Here is an 8733-nt window from a genome sequence, read left to right as displayed (position 1 = left end):
AGTCAGCAAAGTGCCTGCTAAGCACACATGAGGCCCAGTGTTCGAATCTCTAGAACCCCAAGGAAAACAAACAAGGTCTGATGCACTGTAAGCCCTGATGCACTGTAAGCCTAGCACAAGGGAGGCTGAAGCAGGCAGATCCCAGGGCTCTCTGCCAGCCGCTCCAGCCAATCAGTGAGTACTGGTCCAGTGACACTGCCTCTGGCCTCCACTCACACCAGCATATACACTCAATTCCACACACACACACACACACACACACACGCAGCCAGAACGAGAAAGTTAATGCTCTTTTCAGTCCCAGTTACTTGTTTTTCTAAAGTGTGAGTCAGGAATCAAGGGCTGCCCACACCAACATCCCTGTGCAGGGACCAATGACAGCTATGAGCTTCTAAGGACAAAGCGTTTCCTCAGTTGATAGTAGATTCCATTTCGGAACCTCCCCCTCCTGCCATTTTTGCTCCTTGGTGCTGTTTATGGCCCTGGCCACCATCTTCTGTAGCATCCCAGCTGCACTTGGACCTCCCCTAAATCCACAACCATCAAAATGAAAACCAGGAGTTCACTGGCATCAGTTGGACTAGCAAGTCAAAGGGTGCTAGTGGAAACCCAGGGCACAAGCAGCACACTGCAGGAAGATTCAAGGGTCAGGTCTCCGTGCTCAGTGTGGTTGTGTGAGCAAGGAGAAGACAGAGCACACTTTGCTTCCATATGGCTTCTGGAAGTTCTTAGCATAAAGGATGCTGAAGTCCTGCTGATGTGTGACAAGTTATTCCATTTTTTTTAAGATTTATTTATTTATTATGTATACAGTGTTCTGCCTGCATGTACACCTGCTCACCAGAAGAGGGCACCAGATCTCATCTTAGATGGTTAAGAGCCACCTGGTGGGTGCTGAGAACTGAACTGAGGACCTTTGGAAGAGCAGCCAGCGCTCTTAACCTCTGTGTCATCTCTCCAGCCCCACAACAAGTCATTCTGTGTTAAGACTGCTCAGGGGGTTTCTTCTCAGAACCATCAGACAACAGAAAGATCTGTCCTGCTAGCCCTTTGCTACCAACCCAACACCAGACTAAACAAAAACAGCTGCACAGTGGTGGTGCATGCCTTAGGTCCTACCACTCAGGAAGCAGAGGCAGGCATCCCTGAGTTTGAGGCCAGCTTGTTCTACATAGTGAGTTCCAGGCCAGCCAAGACTACAGAGTAAAACCCTGTTTCAAAAAGCAAAACAACAAACCCAGGCCAAAAAAAAAAAAGTGACTTTGTGCATATATTTTTTTGTCTTTACTCTCTCTTCCTCTCCCTCTCTTCCTCCCCTCTCTAAATTTCACATTCCTTGTAATTCCTCAAATTTAGGAGGCATTCCTCAAATTCAGGGTCATCCTTAATGGCATGAGTTTGAGACCAGCCTAGACTATATGAGACCCTGTCTCAACTGCAGACAAACACAGAAGAATTTACACTTTCTAGGTTAGGGTTAGGGATGGAGCTTCTTGTGATCTTGTTGTTGTCCTTTTTGTTAAATCACAGGCTCTCTGGGTATGCCATCAGCACAGCCTGGGAATGCCTAATCTCACATAACCAGAGCTGTCCCTCAAAGAAGAGAAAATAACTGGCCTGGTCTGCTGAGGGAATGAGTGTTTGGTGTGGACATTGTCTACTATGACATTGTCCTCATTCCTCAAAATGTAAGGGTGGCTTTATGATCACACCAGGCTGAAGGCCTGTCTGGCTAAGCCCTTCCTTTCTGTTTTCGTTCCTTCCCTCCCTCCTTCCTTCCTTCCCCTTTTCCTAGCTCACAGGTGAGGACATTTGATCTTTTTCCAACCCATTTGAGATACGCCCTAACAGCGTCTTATAATTTAATGCTCCATTATAATTCATGTCTGCCTGGGCCTGCAGGAGTGTTGGAATTCTTGTCTTTCTGAGAAACGTGGACAGTCACAGCTTTGGATGCAGAGAAGACATTGTTTATGGCTAGCGAGCTGTTGCTGAAGTGGTAGCAATCCTCGTCAACCAAAACAAGGATGCAAGACTAGAACAAAGAGAAAAGGAGAGCCAGAGTTTCTTTCCAAGAACACGGAGGCTGGAGAAAACCTATGCTTAAAGACTGAAGCGGTGTTCCTTCCTGTAAGTCACAACAGAATGTCAATTGGTCATCAGGAAAAGTGCCTGCCAACAAGCCTAATGGCCTGAGTTCAATCCCTGGGACTCACATATTGAAAGGAGTTTCTCTCTGATCTTCACACACATGCTATGGCATGGACATACACACAGACAGACAGACAGACACACACACACACACACACACACAAACACACACCCCTAATAGAAATTTTAAAAAGAGGTAACTTGTATTATCCAGAAGGGGGGAGGGTGAGAGGGACAGAAAGGAGGAGGGAGAAGGTGGGAAGAGGGGGAGAGAGGACACTGGTATCCATAAAGCTTATAAAGATCATGACTCTCGAGCCTGTATTCTCAAACCAAAAATCACTTTAACTTGTGATGACTTGATAGATCATTGAGCCTCTAGTCCAGGCAGGCTCAGCCTGGCTCTCACACCTGGGAGTCAGTGGTTGCGGCCCACACAGGACCCGGCATTAGGAGTCAGGCCTGATTACCATCCCCAGAGGCTAACAACTCCCTACCAAAGGACACTCCCAGCATCTCCAGTTCATTTTGTTCAGGAAGCCAAGCGTTTGTTTGTCAGATCCTTGTTATCTCCAGCCTTATTTTCAAAATTGCTTTCCCTGAACATGGCAGTGATGGGAGGCCACCTCTCACTCACAGCTGGAGTAGCCTTGGCCTCTTCCCAGTCCGCAGAACATGTGTTCCGCGCTTTGAAAGAGTCATGGGAATCTCATAATAATTCTAGACTCTCTGAATGTGCTTTCATCTGAAGATCTCAAAGACATGGGCAAACATTAATTATTCTCATGGCCAGGCTTGGAAGTAAATAGACGTTAAACTCCAGCTGCTTCTCACTGGGTCTTCTTGGCTTGCATCTATGCACTTCAGGTTCCATCCCAAAATTTACAGTATAAACTGGGGATGGTGTCCAGTGCTTTCTGCATGCTAAACAGATGCTCCTCCACTGACCTTTAACCCCAGCCTCACATAACTTCCTTAAAAAGAAAATACATCTCTTTCCAGTTTGCAGGGAAATGAAATAGCCTGAGTACATAGCAAAGGCCGGAAGTCTGGGCTATAGTCTGTGTTCAACATAGTCTCTGCCCTCAAGGACATTACTGTCTAGACTGAGTATGGTACCATGTGCCTGTAATCCTGTAATCCCAGAATTTGAGAGGTAAAGGCAAGAGCATCAGGAGTCTAACCTGTGCTACATAAGGAGCTTAAGAGCAATCATCTGGGGCTATATAACACCCTGTTTTGAAAACAAAAAGCAAAAAACAAAACAAAAAAACAAGATCTAGAGAGATGGTTCAGCAGTTAAGAGTACTTATTCCTTCAGAGAACCCAGGTTTGGCTTTCAGCGCCACACAGCGACTCACAACCACCCAGAACTCTATCTGATGGCCTCTGAGGGCACCAGTCACACGTAAGGTACACGTACATACATGCAGGCCAACACTAATACACATAAAATAAAAACATATTAAAAATAAGATAGCTTAGCCAGGTGCTGTGGAGAACGCCTGTAATCCCAGCAGAGGCAGAGGCAGGTGGATCTTTGTGAGTTCAAGGACAGCTTGGTCTACAAAGCGAGTTCAGGACAGCCAAGACAACACAGAGAAAACCTGTCTCAAAAAGCCAAAAATAAAATAACATTTAAAAAATAAGATAACTTTCAAAAAATTGAACAAGAAAGAAAACGAGAAGAGCTGTTTAGAATCCACGGAAGAGATGAAAGTGTGCATGACAAACAACAGTATAAACGTTGTTCCATGGCAGAGCATGACTAGTGTAAATTGAAAGGGAACCACCGTGGGTGCTAAAATCTCTCCTTCAGATAAGTCACACGTGTCGCTTCCTCAGTGTCTGTGTGCTGTCCTTCCCTTCTGGAAAGTATTTGTGCATGCACACACAGACGCAGTTCAGGGAGGAGGAGAGGTTTAGAATGGACTTTTGAAATGTGTAACCCTCCCCCTCTCTCTTCCTCCCTCCCTCTTGTTTCTTCCTTCTTCCTTCCCTCTTTCCCACTGTCTCTCTCTCTTCCCCTCCCTCCCTCCCTTCCTTGTTTCCTCTTCCTTCTTTCTATCCCTCTTTCTCTATTTCTGTCATAAGCCTCAGCCCTCTGGGCTTTCTCTTTCCCCGAGAAGCCCGATGCACCCCTCCACTGTGCAGCTGCCTGCCTCCTGCACCGCTGACTTTGTTGTCCTTCTAGGATCCTGACTGGCATGCATGGCTTTCTCTCTTCCTCTCTGCTGTCTCCTTCCTCTGGCCAGCATAGTGACTGAAGTCTATAGCTTGCTTGCCCTGTTGTTTTTCTTTCAAACTTTAATGAAACGGTCTTGAGCCGCAATGAAATGCAGATTATTAAGACCCCTGTAGACCCAGGGAATGACAAACTGGGGAGGGATGCTTGTGATCAGCCTCTTCGGTGACTCCATGCCAGCTTGGCTTTAAGGAACAGTCTTTGCAGCAGGCTAGCCCAAACACAGTAAAGCTTTCTCTCCACTCAGTTCACACTCTACATGTTCAAACAAATCAGACACACCAAATGTTATAATTCAGGTTTTTAAAAACTTTTTATCGTGCAAAAAAAATTAAAACATATAAAAGGAAGAATAGAACAATAAACCTTTGTATATGCTCATCTGGAAATTAACATGTAAGATTTGATTTGGTTTTTTTTTGTTTTTGGTTTTGTGTTTTAGACATGGTTTTTCTGTGTAGCCCAGGCTATCCTGGAACTTGCTTTGTAGAGCAGGTTGTCTTTGAACTCACAAGAGATCTGCCTGTCTCTGCCTCTGGAATGCTGGGACTAAAGGCATGCACCACTAAGCCAGGCCCTTAACAAGATTTTACAGCACTATTCCTTGCTACTCTAGCTAGCTACTACACCCAGCTATTGAATTGTTTCTATAGCATTATACAATACTCTAATTCACTCCTACATATTGTGGAGTGCCCTACCGCCACCCCATAACTGGCTTGGAAATTGATATATAGACCAGGCTGGCCTTAAATTCAGAAATCTGACTTCTGCCTCTAGAGAGCTAGGATTAAAGGCATGTGTCAAGACACCCAGTTAACTATCATGTAGTCCTTAAACATATATGAGGGTTTTTTTTTTCTTTTCTTTTCTGGGACAAGGCCTCATATAGCCCAGGCAGTACTCCAACTCAGTACTCAGGTGAGGATAATGTTTAATATTTTTATCTTCTTGCCTCTACCTTCTGAGTGCTGGGATTATAGGCATGTATGCTGTGCCTGATTTTATGTAGTGTTAGACACTAAACCCAAAGCTTCATGCATGCTAGGCCCTCTACCAACTGAACTACATGTATCCCCAGACCCTCTTGGTACTTCTCCTCCTAAATTTTATGTATATGAGTGTTCTGCCTGCATGCATGTCTGTGTGCCACCTGTGCACAGCGCCCATAGAGGCCAGAAGAGGGTATCTGATCACTTGGAACTGGAGTTACAGGTGTGAGTATTGGGTGCTGGGAACGAACCCAGGTCCTCTAGAAGAGCAGCCAATCACTGAGCCATCTCCACCTCCCTTCCCTCCTCTCCTCTTCCTGCCCTCCTCTCCTCCCTACCCTCCTCCTTCCTTTCTACCTCCTCTTCTTCTTCTTTGAAAGAGTATTTTTATGTAGCAAATACAGGCCTCAAACTGTTTTTTAGAAATATTTTATTATTTTTAACCATGCCCGTGTCTATGTGTGGTGCACGTGAGCTACGAAGAGGCTAAAGGTTTTGGGCCTACTACCTTCCACCCTGCCCCAGCTAGAATTAATGGGCAATTTCGAACCACCTGATGTGGATACTAGGCATGGAACTCAGGTCCTCTGCATGAGCAGTTCAGACGGCACCAAGCCATCTCTCCATCCCCCTGTAATTGTCTCCCAGCCTCAGTCTCCTAAATTATGGGATTCCAGGTGTGTACCATTGAGTCTGGCTTTCACTGTTTTCAGACCACAGTTGATAAGATCTATAGATTCAGGATCCATTGACATAGAAGGCCAATCATGTATGCAATCCAGAAAAAGCCCTGAAAGAATTAAAGTTAAATTCACTTTCCCAGTGTATCTGATTAACTGTCTTCTTAAGATTTCAAGAATAAGATGGCGTATTGGGTGAAGGCACTCGCCACCAGCGCTGACAACTTGAGTCCCATCACCAGAACTCACATCCTAGAAGGTGAGGACCAAGGCTCACGGACTGTCCTCTGACTTCCACATAGATCTACTGCATGTGGCATGCATGTCTTCCCCTAACCCCACAAAAAAAATGAAAAATTTTCAGAAATTCAATATTTAGGACATTGGGTCAACTACCTTCTTCTTTAAAAGAATTTCACAAACTTGTGTATCATCCCTGCATGCTGATCTTCTCTGTGTCATTGTGATCTTCCTGCTGCTGCCTCTCAAATGCTAGAATTACAGGTTTGTACCACAAGTAGAACTAATATACATTTTTCTTTTCATTAGTCTCTAAAAAGTACATAGCAACCAACGTCAGCATGACACTTACATTGTATTGATATTCACATTAATCTAGAAATAATTTAAGTACACGAGAAGACAGTGGTAGGTTATATTCAAATATCACATTATTTTGCATGAGGGACTTGGTCAGCTACAGATTCTGGCATCCCAAGAGGTCCCATAACAAATCCCTCGTGGACACTGAGGGAAGACTGTGTATGTTTGTATATACACACAAACATACATACATATCTTCTGTTGCATTTGACTTGTCATGTGTAAAATAGAAACTTTGACATGTGTAATGGATTTCATTAGTACATACACGTGTATAATCTACTCCTACAATAATCACTTTTGTTGGAAGATGTAACAAAATGAAAAGTAAATTTAGGGCAAACTAAAATGTACTAGCTTTCAGCATATGATACAAAGGCTATGGATTTTAATTGTTTTAGCCATCTGCAGGAGAAAAGGTCTTTTTCTCTTGTTCTTATCACCTCTTCTTCGTTTCTTCCCTGTTCTCTGTAAGCCATTTCTCAAATGTGCCGATTTATGCTATTTAATTTAAGCTGATGAACTGGAAGTAGTAGATTACATTGAAGATAAGAACAATTCCAAAAATAGTTGTCTGTCTCTGTTTTTTGTTCTCCCAGTAACAAAGCTCCTTGCCTTTAATTACAGCTTGAGACAGTGTGTTGAAATATTTATTCTCTGAGTAATGACTGGATTTTCATTTGGTAATTGGCACCTGTGTGTTTAGCTCCTTTGCCGATACCCAAATCTGAGAATGAGAAGATGAGGGCTCTATGTAGAACACTTCTGATACCTGCCTCCTTAGCTCCAGGGTAGCAAGATTACAACTGTGTTAAAAAAGGACAAATACTATATATATCTCCTTAAATTCCACACATTTAATGCTTGACCAACAATCTGTTACGGCTTACAAGTCAAACCACAAGTTCATGTGTGATCTGCAGCACATAGTGAATCTAATTGTAGCTCCGAAGAGGCCCTTGGTCTTGGGAACACGCCTTAGCTGTTCTGAAATGGAATGTCAGGTCCTTGGGAGCAGTTCCCAGGAGATAACACTCCACCCACATCGGGTGACTGGGAGAGTAGGTTAGATGGAGAGATTAACAGGCAGAGCTCTCGTGGGGAATCCACAGAAGTATTATTTGGGCACCCCTTCTCCCATTGTCATTAGCTCCCTGTTGTTTGAAACAAGACACTACCTTTCATTTGCAACACTCATCTTTGGGGAATCCAGGAAACACACTGTGGGTGTTAGGCCCTATGAGTGCCGTTCCCTAGATAATGCTCATTCTCTTTAGTCCCTTTGGTAGTGTTTATCCAGTCTGTAGTTGAAAGTGGAGCAAGAGGCAGACTTAAAAAGAGCCCAGCTGTTGTACAAGGGGCCACATCAGGGATGCTGACAGGCTCTGTAGGCATTCTCTGCACAGAATCTCTCCTTTTGATGTGGAGAGAGATTAGAGTGGATGTGGGAAACAGGCTGTATGCCTAACAGCAGCATCTTGGAGCTTGAACATGAATTCAGGATGCAATCAGTCACGTGTTAGAAGCACTGAGTCTCCATATTCACCGGGAGACCATGGCATCCATCCATCGTCCTCTTCGGGGAAGACTGCACTCCTTTTCACGAATGAAGAACACTGCACTGGTCTAATATTGGAGCCCTTCAAAGTGATACAGTGAGTGACTAAAGCAGGCCACGCCCCAAAACTGAGCACTGGAAGCTTACTCATGAAGATCCAAACAAAGCCAAGTCTCCTGGGCAGGGCTCATCAGCCCCGGAGGACTGCGGGGGCTGGAGGTTGTGTTGACTAGTGTGGCTGCCCAGAGCTATTCTCATCTTAGTCATTCCCAGGCACGAGCTAGAGCAGGGCCTACACACACCACCGTCCTTTCTCCTACAGCTGTCAGCAGTTGGAAAGAGGTTTCGTTCCTTCTTAGGCCGGGTCGTGCTTCTGGATGCAACCACTGTGAAATTTACTCAGCCATGGTAACAGCTGATGGGAAAGGGAGGAAAGCGCTGTAGAGGAGACCTCGCCATTGTCACACCATTCAGTGCTGATAGCTCTGGGGCATTCTGAGCCTC

Source organism: Psammomys obesus, unplaced genomic scaffold, assembly GCF_907164565.1.
Source record: "Psammomys obesus unplaced genomic scaffold, mPsaObe1.curated_primary_1811, whole genome shotgun sequence".
NCBI classification, from domain to species: domain Eukaryota; kingdom Metazoa; phylum Chordata; class Mammalia; order Rodentia; family Muridae; genus Psammomys; species Psammomys obesus.
This window is presented reverse-complemented; position numbering follows the sequence as displayed.